Raw genomic sequence first — 12209 nt, 5'->3', positions numbered from 1 at the left:
GCACCCTGTACTTATATTGCACCCTGTACTTATATTGCACCCTGTACTTCTAATGCACCCTGTACTTATATTGCACCCTGTACTTCTAATGCACCCTGTACTTATATTGCACCCTGTACTTATATTGCACCCTGTACTTATAATGCACCCTGTACTTATAATGCACCCTGTACTTATATTGCACCCTGTACTTATATTGCACCCTGTACTTATATTGCACCCTGTACTTATAATGCACCCTGTACTTATAATGCACCCTGTACTTATATTGCACCCTGTACTTATATTGCACCCTGTACTTATATTGCACCCTGTTCTTATATTGCACCCTGTACTTATATTGCACCCTGTACCTATAATGGGCACAGGGTGACTTAACATAATGCCCGAATCCATAATCAGTAGGGAGGTTGACAGAGGGGTCTGTCACAAATACTATGAAAAACAAACAACTTGTTTAATGCTTGCACTGTAGTTCATATCTCCCTGCCTGCACGTCTTAAACAAATTCTTCTGTCCTGGAGAATCGCTTGACCTCAGAAGTTATGAGAGTCTCAGGATTCAGCTAAAGCAGCAATTTTAAGAACCTCTCTAATTTACTCCTAAAATCATTTTTCTTCGTTCTCTTGTTATCTTTATTTGAAAAAGCAAGAATGTAAGCTTAGGAGCTGGCCCATTTTTGGTTCAGAACCTTGGTAGAGCATTCTGATTGGTATCTAAATGTAGCCACCAATCAGCAAGCACTACCCAGGTGCTGAACCAATAATGCGCCGGCTCCTAAGCTTATATTAAAAAAAAAATACCAAGAGAACAAAAAAAGAAAAATTATAATAGGAGTAAATTAGAAAGTTTCTGCTTTATCTGAATCAAGAAAGAAACAATTTGGGTTTAATATCCCTTTAAGAGAAGGAAAACTCCAGCGACTCGCAGCTCAGCTTGCCAGCACCTTGTTCTCCAGATCAATTACAGAAAAGGTGTTTTCAAAAAGCGGAATTAATGGCATTAGACTGGCGCCTGCGAGCCTCTGACTACAGCTCACTGGACAGGAATGGGACAGAGCGCTGTCATACGTCATCCAGCGATAATGTTATATAGACTTGCTTGCAGGGCTATCACATTTATTATTGCTGGCTACAATGAAAATAAAAGCTTGCTTCATACATCATGTTCACTGCACAAAAAGCAAAACATAACTGCAAGTCCAAAGAAACAAATCTTAAGGTTATATAAACATAAAACACCTTGTAATTGGAAGACTTGCCGAGCTAATGAACACTTGCTACTAGAGTAGACATGAAACTGACTCATATCCCTTCTGCTGAGGCCAAATAGGGACAGATATGTAGCAGGGTTAGGCTTGCAATGTCTTTTGTGCACTTTCAACTCAGAAATGGAAAACACACAATTTTAAACTTACAGGAAAATGGGGTAGAATAAAATATTGAAAGTGTATTGTAAAGTTCAATGTTATGTGCATAATAAAACATTTTATATTGCAGGAGACCAGGATAGGTCACAACATTACAGACGAATGTGTAGAGCAAAGCTTTGTAAAGGTGAGGGGGGCTTCTCTCTCAAACGAAATTAGGGAATCTCACACTAAACTAGTCCATAACGCATACATAACACCCAAAATGTTCCACAAGTGGAAGATAGATGCAACGGGACTATGCCCGAAATGCTCAAACCCTAACCCAGACATATTACACATGATATGGAACTGCCCGCAGTTAGCAAAAATCTGAGCCATGGCACGGAGGTGGATGGAAAAGGGTACAGGGGACAAAATCCAGTTATCAGACGAAATGGTGATATTCCTACACTCTCAGACGAAGGTTAGCCAGCACACAGAGTTCATACACAACGTAATACTACATGCAAGAAAACTCATCTTGAAGCAATGGATGATGCAGGCACCCCCAACCTTCACACAACTCAAGGAAATAGTAAGAAAGCAAATGATATATGAACAACTTGACACTCAGGGAGACATTACGCGCAGAACGAAAAAATTCATGACCAAATGGGAAACCTTTATACACATCAGAAACAGATCATTTACCCATTCAAAGACGCTGAGTTCATACTGAATGCCCAACTACACGGGAAATGGAACCTATTTACATAGTGGCTCAGACATGATAACAATTGCTTGAGGTGCTGCAGGGCTCGGGGCACAGGGAAACCTGGGGTGGCGCCCGGGGAGAGGACAGAGAATAGGTAAGCTCTGTGAGAGGAGAAGATAATTGATCCCTTTGACACATATATGTTGCATTATACTGGTATGTTTATGTTGCAAAGTTCAATAGATTTGTGTCTAATATTATCTCCTTCAGTAATGGAGGTGAGCTAGATGTCAGGAGAAGGGGACATGTTATGAAGGAGGGTGGATAGTTGGAAAATTAAAAATAATGGTGCTATTGCAGTGATCATGTTTGATAAGTATTGTACTCAGAAAGATGTTATGTAACTCACAACGTTTGTCACTGTATATGGTACTGGAAAAAGTATTTAAAAAAAAAAAAACATTTTATATTGCAATCTCAAACTATTTTGTTTTTCTTTCAATTGTATTTTTATGTAGTTTAAGTGAACAGCAAAACATGTAAAATATACGGTAGTGGTGTTTTGTCACGGCATGGCACTAAATGCTAAAAACACGTTTATATCAGATCTTTTTTATCATTATCCCTTTGTGTCATCTCTGTGGGATGTGCAAGATGATCTTGATGAGCTAAAGGAATCTGGGCTGCTATAAGAATATGCCAGTATTTCTATTTCCAGCTCACAATTAGGTGTCTATTTAACAAGGGCAGAATGGACCCTGTTCCCCTTGTTTCCGCGCCAGCCAGAAACAGGAGTTAAGAAGCAGCGGTCTTAAGACCTCTGCTCCTTAACTCATACGCCGCCTCTGAGGTGGCGTATAGCAATCTACCCGATCATGTACGGTCGGGCCTATTGACACCCCCTGCTAGTGGCCGATCTGCAGTGGGCGGCATTGCAGCAATGATAAATGCTGACATTGTATGCTGTCGGCATTTATCGATGTGCAGCGGACATGGTTCACTATAGCGGATCATGTCCGTCCGCACAATGATAGATCGACCCCCATGTCAGTGACAGCTCAGTAATGACACCATACCCAGCTCAGTACAGTAGTGACAGCTCAGTAATGACATCACACCCAGCTCAGTACAGTAGTGACAGCTCAGTAATGACATCACACCCAGCTCAGTACAGTAGTGACAGCTCAGTAATGACATCACACCCAGCTCAGTACAGTAGTGACAGCTCAGTAATGACATCACACCCAGCTCAGTACAGTAGTGACAGCACAGTAATGACACCACACCCAGCTCAGTACAGTAGTGACAGCACAGTAATGACACCACACCCAGCTCAGTACAGTAGTGACAGCACAGTAATGACACCACACCCAGCTCAGTACAGTAGTGACAGCTCAGTAATGACATCACACCCAGCTCAGTACAGTAGTGACAGCACAGTAATGACATCACACCCAGCTCAGTACAGTAGTGACAGCTCAGTAATGACACCACACCCAGCTCACTAGAGTAGTGACAGCTCAGTAATGACATCACACCCAGCTCAGTACAGTAGTGACAGCTAGGTAATGACATCACACCCAGCTCAGTACAGTAGTGACAGCTCAGTAATGACACCACACCCAGCTCACTAGAGTAGTGACAGCTCAGTAATGACATCACACCCAGCTTGCTACAGTAGTGACAGCTCAGTAATGACATCACACCCAGCTCAGTACAGTAGTGACAGCTCAGTAATGACACCACACCCAGCTCACTAGAGTAGTGACAGCTCAGTAATGACATCACACCCAGCTCAGTACAGTAGTGACAGCTCAGTAATGACATCATACCCAACTCAGTACAGTAGTGACAGCTCAGTAATGACACCACACCCAGCTCACTAGAGTAGTGACAGCTCAGTAATGACATCACACCCAGCTTGCTACAGTAGTGACAGCTCAGTAATGACATCACACCCAGCTCAGTAATGACATCACACCCAGCTCAGTACAGTAGTGACAGCTCAGTAATGACACCACACCCAGCTCACTAGAGTAGTGACAGCCCAGTAATGACATCACATCCAGCTCGCTACAGTAGTGACAGCCCAATAAAGACATCACACCCAGCTCACTACAGTAGTGACAGTTCAGTAATGACATCACACCCAGCTCAGTACAGTAGTGACAGCTCAGTAATGACATCACACTCGGCTCAGTACAGTAGTGACAGCTCAGTAATGACATCACACCCAGCTTGCTACAGTAGTGACAGCCCAATAATGACATCACACCCAGCTCACTACAGTAGTGACAGCTCAGTAATGACATCACACCCAGCTCAGTACAGTAGTGACAGCTCAGTAATGACATCACACCCAGCTCAGTACAGTAGTGACAGCTTAGTAATGACACCACACCCCGCTCACTACAGTAGTGACAGCCTAGTAATGACATCACACCCAGCTTGCTACAGTAGTGACAGCTCTGTAATGGGATCACACCCAGCTCGCTACATTAGTGACAGCCCAGTAATGTCATCACACCCAGCTTACTACTGTAGGGACAGCTCAGTAATGGCATCACACACAACTCACTACAGTAGTGACAGCCTAGTAATGACACCACAACCAGCTCACTACAGTAGTGACAGCTCAGCAATGACATCACACCCAGCTCTCTACAATAGTGACAGCCCTGTAAAGACATCACACCCAGCTCACTACAGTAGTGACAGCTCAGTAATGACATCACACCCAGCTCGCTACAGTAGTGACAGCCCTGTAATGACAGCCTACAAAAGTAATGGCATCACACCCAGCTCACTACAGAAGTGACAGCCCTGTAATGACAGCCTGCACCAGTTATGACATCACACCCAGCTTACTACAGTAGTGACAGCCCAGTAATGACATCAAGTCCAGCTCACTACAGTAGTGACAGCCCTGTAATGACAGCCTGCACAAGTAATGGCATCACACCCAGCTCACTACAGTAGTGATAGCTCAGTAATGACAGCCTGCACAAGTAGTGACATCACACCCAGCTCACTACAGTAGTAACAGCTCAGTAATGACAGCCTGCACAAGTAATTGTATCACACCCAGCTCACTACAGTAGTGACAGCTCAGTAATCACATCACACCCAGTTTACTACAGTAGTGACAGCCCTGTAATGACAGCCTGCAAAAGTAAAGGCATCACACCCAGCTCACTACAGTAGTGACAGCCCTGTAATGACAGCCTGCAAAAGTAATGGCATCACACCCAGCTCGCTACAGTAGTGTCAGCCCTGTAATGACAGCCTGCACCAGTTATGACATCACACCCAGCTTACTAGAGTAGTGACAGCCCAATAATGACATCACGTCCAGCTCACTACAATAGTGACAGCTCAGTAATGACATCACACCCAGCTCACTACAGTAGTGACAGCCCTGTAATGACAGCCTGCACAAGTAATGACATCACACCCAGCTTACTACAGTAGGGACAGCTTAGTAATGACTTCACACCCAGCTCACTACTGAAGTGACAGCTCAGTAATGACATCACACCCTGTCACTTCTGGACTTTCACTACTGTAGTGAGCTGGGTGTGATATCATTTTTCTGCAGGCTGTCATTGCTGATAATGATAACATTACTTGTGCAGGCTTTTATTACTGAACTGTCACTACTGTAGTGAGCTGGGTGTTATAACATTACTTGTGCAGGCTGTCATTACTGAGCTGTCACTACTGTAGTGAGCTGGGTGTGATAACATTTCTTGTGCAGGCTGTCATTACTGAGCGGTCACTACTGTAGTGAGCTGGGTGTGATAACATTATCTGTGCAGGCTGTCATTACTGAGCTGTCACTACTGTAGTGAGCTGGATGTGATAACATTACTTGTGCAGGCTGTCATTAATGAGCTGTCACTACTGTAGTGAGCTGGGTGTGATAACATTACTTGTGCAGGCTGTCATTAATGAGCTGTCACTACTGTAGTGAACTTTGTGTAATAACATTACTTGTGCAGGCTGTCATTACTGAGCGGTCACTACTGTAGTGAGCTGGGTGTGATAACATTACTTGTGCAGGCTGTCATTACTGAGCTGTTACTACTGTAGTGAGCTGGATGTGATAACATTACTTGTGCAGGCTGCCATTACTGAGCTATCACTACTGCAGTGAGCTGGGTATGTCATTACTTCTGCAGGCTGTCACTACTGTAGTGAACTGGGTGTGATAACATTACTTGTGCAGACAGTCATTACTGAGCTGTCACTAATGTAATGAGCTTGGTGTGATAACATTACTTATGCAGGCTGTCATTACTGAGCTGTCAGTAATGTCAGCCTGCACAAGTAATGACATCATACCCAGCTCACTACAGTAGTAACAGCCCAGTAATTACATCATACCCAGCTCACTACAGTAGTGACAGCTCAGTAATGGCAGCCAGCACAATAATGATATCACACCCAGCTCACTATAAAAGTGGAAGCTCAGTAATGATAGCCAGCACAATAATGATATCACACACAGCTCACTACAGTAATGACAGCTCTGTAATGACAGCCTGCACAAGTAGTGAAAACACACCCAGCTCACTACAGTAGTAACAGCTCAGTAATGACAGCCTGCACAAGTAATGTTATCACACCCAGCTCACTACAGTAGTGACAGCTCAGTAATGACTGCCTGTACAAGTAATGTTATCACACCCAGCTCACTACAGTAGTGACAGCTCAGTAATGATAAGCCTGCACAAGTAATGTTATCACACCCAGCTCACTACAGTAGTGACAGCTCAGTAATGAAAGCCTGCACAAGTAATGTTATCACACACAGCTCACTACAGTAGTAACAGCTCAGTAATGACAGCCTGCACAAGTAATGTTATCACACACAGCTCACTACAGTAGTGACAGCTCAGTAATGACAGCCTGCACAAATAATGTTATCACACCGTGCTCACTACATTAGTGACAGCTCAGTAATGACAGCCTGCACAAGTAATGTTATAACACCCAGCTCACTACAGTAGTGACAGCTCAGTAATGACAGCCTGCACAAGTAATGTTATCACACCCAGCTCACTACAGTAGTAACAGCTCAGTAATGACTGCCTGCACAAGTAATGTTATCACACCCAGCTCACTACAGTAGTGACAGCTCAGTAATGACAGCCTGCACAAGTAACGTTATCACACCCAGATCACTACAGCAGTGACAGCTCAGTAATGACAGCCTGCACAAATAATGTTATCACACCCAGCTCATTACATTAGTGACAGCTCAGTAATGACTGTCTGCACAAGTAATGTTATCACACCCAGTTCACTACAGTAGTGACAGCCTGCAGAAGTAATGACATACCCAGCTCACTGCAGTAGTGATAGCTCAGTAATGGCAGCCTGCACAAGTAATGTTATCACATCCAGCTCACTACAGTAGTAACAGCTCAGTAATGACAGCCTGCACAAGTAATGTTATCACACCCAGCTCACTACAGTAGTGACCGCTCAGTAATGACAGCCTGCACAAGTAATGTTATTACACAAAGTTCACTACAGTAGTGACAGCTCATTAATGACAGCCTGCACAAGTAATGTTATCACACCCAGCTCACTACAGTAGTGACAGCTCATTAATGACAGCCTGCACAAGTAATGTTATCACATCCAGCTCACTACAGTAGTGACAGCTCAGTAATGACAGCCTGCACAGATAATGTTATCACACCCAGCTCACTACAGTAGTGACAGCTCAGTAATGACAGCCTGCACAAGAAATGTTATCACACCCAGCTCACTACAGTAGTGACAGCTCAGTAATGACAGCCTGCACAAGTAATGTTATAACACCCAGCTCACTACAGTAGTGACAGTTCAGTAATAAAAGCCTGCACAAGTAATGTTATCACACCAAGCTCACTACAGTAGTAACAGCTCAGTAATGACAGCCTGCACAAGTAATGTTATCACACACAGCTCACTACAGTAGTGACAGCTCAGTAATGACAGCCTGCACAAATAATGTTATCACACCCAGCTCACTACATTAGTGACAGCTCAGTAATGACAGCCTGCACAAGTAATGTTATAACACCCAGCTCACTACAGTAGTGACAGCTCAGTAATGACAGCCTGCACAAGTAATGTTATCACACCCAGCTCACTACAGTAGTAACAGCTCAGTAATGACTGCCTGCACAAGTAATGTTATCACACCCAGCTCACTACAGTAGTGACAGCTCAGTAATGACAGCCTGCACAAGAAATGTTATCACACCCAGCTCACTACAGTAGTGACAGCTCAGTAATGACAGCCTGCACAAGTAATGTTATAACACCCAGCTCACTACAGTAGTGACAGTTCAGTAATAACTGCCTGCACATGTAATGTTATCACACCCAGTTCACTACAGTAGTAACAGCCTGCAGAATTAATGACATACCCAGAAAACTGCAGTAGTGACAGCTCAGTAATGGCAGCCTGCACAAGTAATGTTATCACACCCAGCTCACTACAGTAGTGATCGCTCAGTAATGACAGCCTGCACAAGTAATGTTATCAAACCCAGCTCACTACAGTAGTGACAGCTCAGTAATGACAGCCTGCACAAGTAATTTTATCACACCCAGCTCACTACAGTAGTGACAGCTCAGTAATGATTGCCTGCACAAGTAATGTTATCACACCCAGCTCACTACAGTAGTGACAGCCTGCAGAAGTAACGACATACCCAGCTCACTACAGTAGTGACAGCTCAGTAATGGCAGCCTGCACAAGTAATGTTATCACACCCATCTCACTACAGTAGTTACAGCTCAGTAATGACAGCATGCACAAGTAATGTTATCACACCCAGTTCACTACAGTACTGGCAGCCTGCAGAAGTAATGACATACCCAGCTCACTGCAGTAGTGACAGCTCAGTAATGGCAGCCTGCACAAGTAATGTTATCACATCCAGCTCACTACAGTAGTGACCGCTCAGTAATGACAGCCTGCAAAAGTAATGTTATCACACCCAGCTCACTACAGTAGTGACAGCTCAGTAATGACAACCTGCACAAGTAATGTTATCACACCCAGCTCACTACAGTAGTGACAGCTCAGTAATGACTGCCTGCACAAGTAATGTTATCACACCCAGTTCACTAAAGTAGTGACAGCCTGCAGAATTAATGACATACCCAGCTCACTGCAGTAGTGACAGCTCAGTAATGACAGCCTGCACAAATAATTTTATCACACCCAGCTCACTACAGTAGTGACAGCTCATTAATGACAGCCTGCACAAGTAATGTTATCACACCCAGCTCACTACAGTAGTAACAGCTCAGTAATGACTGCCTGCACAAGTAATGTTATCAGACCCAGTTCACTAAAGTAGTGACAGCCTGCAGAATTAATGACATACCCAGCTCACTGCAGTAGTGAGAGCTCAGTAATGACAGCCTGCACAAATAATTTTATCACACCCAGCTCACTACAGTAGTGACAGCTCATTAATGACAGCCTGCACAAGTAATGTTATCACACCCAGCTCACTACAGTAGTAACAGCTCAGTAATGACAGCCTGCACAAGTAATGTTATCACACCCAGCTCACTACAGTAGTGACAGCTCAGTAATGACAACCTGCACAAGTAATGTTATCACACCCAGCTCACTACAGTAGTGACAGCTCAGTAATGACAGCCTGCACAAATAATGTTATCACACCCAGCTCACTACAGTAGTGACAGCTCAGTAATGACAGCCTGCACAAATAATGTTATCACACCCAGCTCACTACAGTAGTGATAGCTCAGTAATGACTGCCTGTACAAGTAATGTTATCACACCCAGCTCACTACAGTAGTGACAGCTCAGTAATGACAGCCTGCACAAGTAATGTTATCACACCCAGCTCACTACAATAGTGACAGCTCAGTAATGACAGCCTGCACAAGTAATGTTATCACACCCAGCTCACTACAGTAGTGATAGCTCAGTAATGACAGCCTGTACAAGTAATGTTATCACACCCAGCTCACTACAGTAGTGACCGCTCAGTAATGACAGCCTGTACAAGTAATGTTATCACACCCAGCTCACTACAGTAGTGACAGCTCAGTAATGACAGCCTGCACAAATAATGTTATAACACCCAGCTCACTACAGTAGTGACAGTTCAGTAATGACAGCCTGCACAAATAATGTTATAACACCCAGCTCACTACAGTAGTGACAGCTCAGTAATGACAACCTGCACAAGTAATGTTATCACACCGTGCTCACTACAGTAGTGACAGCTCAGTAATGACAGCCTGCACAAGTAATATTATCACACCGTGCTCACTACAGTAGTGACAGCTCAGTAATGACAGCCTGCACAAATAATGTTATCACACACAGCTCACTACAGTAGTGACCGCTCAGTAATGACAGCCTGCACAAGAAATGTTATCACACCGTGCTCACTACAGTAGTGACCGCTCAGTAATGACAGCCTGCACAAATAATGTTATCACACACAGCTCACTACAGTAGTGACCGCTCAGTAATGACAGCCTGCACAAGAAATGTTATCACACCGTGCTCACTACAGTAGTGACCGCTCAGTAATGACAGCCTGCACAAATAATGTTATCACACCCAGCTCACTACAGTAGTGACCGCTCAGTAATGACAGCCTGCACAATTAATGTTATCACATCCAGCTCACTACAGTAGTGACCGCTCAGTAATGACAGCCTGTACAAGTAATGTTATCACATCCAGCTCACTACAGTAGTGACCGCTCAGTAATGACAGCCTGCACAAGTAATGTTATCACACACAGCTCACTACAGTAGTGACCGCTCAGTAATGACAGCCTGTACAAGTAATGTTATCACATCCAGCTCACTACAGTAGTGACAGCTCAGTAATGACAGCCTGTACAAGTAATGTTATCACATCCAGCTCACTACAGTAGTGACCGCTCAGTAATGACAGCCTGTACAAGTAATGTTATCACATCCAGCTCACTACAGTAGTGACAGCTCAGTAATGACAGCCTGCACAAGTAATGTTATCACACCGTGCTCACTACAGTAGTGACAGCTCAGTAATGACAGCCTGCACAAGTAATGTTATCACACCCAGCTCACTACAGTAGTGACAGCTCAGTAATGACAGCCTGCACAAGTAATGTTATCACACCGTGCTCACTACAGTAGTGACAGCTCAGTAATGACAGCCTGTACAAGTAATGTTATCACATCCAGCTCACTACAGTAGTGACCGCTCAGTAATGACAGCCTGCACAAGTAATGTTATCACACCCAGCTCACTACAGTAGTGACAGCTCAGTAATGACAACCTGCACAAGTAATGTTATCAAACCCAGCTCACTACAGTAGTGACAGCTCAGTAATGACAGCCTGCACAAGTAATGTTATCACACCATGCTCACTACAGTAGTGACCGCTCAGTAATGACAGCCTGTACAAGTAATGTTATCACATCCAGCTCACTACAGTAGTGACCGCTCAGTAATGACAGCCTGCACAATTAATGTTATCACATCCAGCTCACTACAGTAGTGACCGCCCAGTAATGACAGCCTGTACAAGTAATGTTATCACATCCAGCTCACTACAGTAGTGACCGCTCAGTAATGACAGCCTGCACAAGTAATGTTATCACACACAGCTCACTACAGTAGTGATCGCTCAGTAATGACAGCCTGCACAAGTAATGTTATCAAACCCAGCTCACTACAGTAGTGACAGCTCAGTAATGACAGCCTGCACAAGTAATTTTATCACACCCAGCTCACTACAGTAGTGACAGCTCAGTAATGATTGCCTGCACAAGTAATGTTATCACACCCAGCTCACTACAGTAGTGACAGCCTGCAGAAGTAACGACATACCCAGCTCACTACAGTAGTGACAGCTCAGTAATGGCAGCCTGCACAAGTAATGTTATCACACCCATCTCACTACAGTAGTTACAGCTCAGTAATGACAGCATGCACAAGTAATGTTATCACACCCAGTTCACTACAGTACTGGCAGCCTGCAGAAGTAATGACATACCCAGCTCACTGCAGTAGTGACAGCTCAGTAATGGCAGCCTGCACAAGTAATGTTATCACATCCAGCTCACTACAGTAGTGACCGCTCAGTAATGACAGC

Source organism: Bombina bombina, chromosome 1, assembly GCF_027579735.1.
Source record: "Bombina bombina isolate aBomBom1 chromosome 1, aBomBom1.pri, whole genome shotgun sequence".
NCBI classification, from domain to species: domain Eukaryota; kingdom Metazoa; phylum Chordata; class Amphibia; order Anura; family Bombinatoridae; genus Bombina; species Bombina bombina.
Note: the sequence above shows the minus strand (reverse complement) of the source record.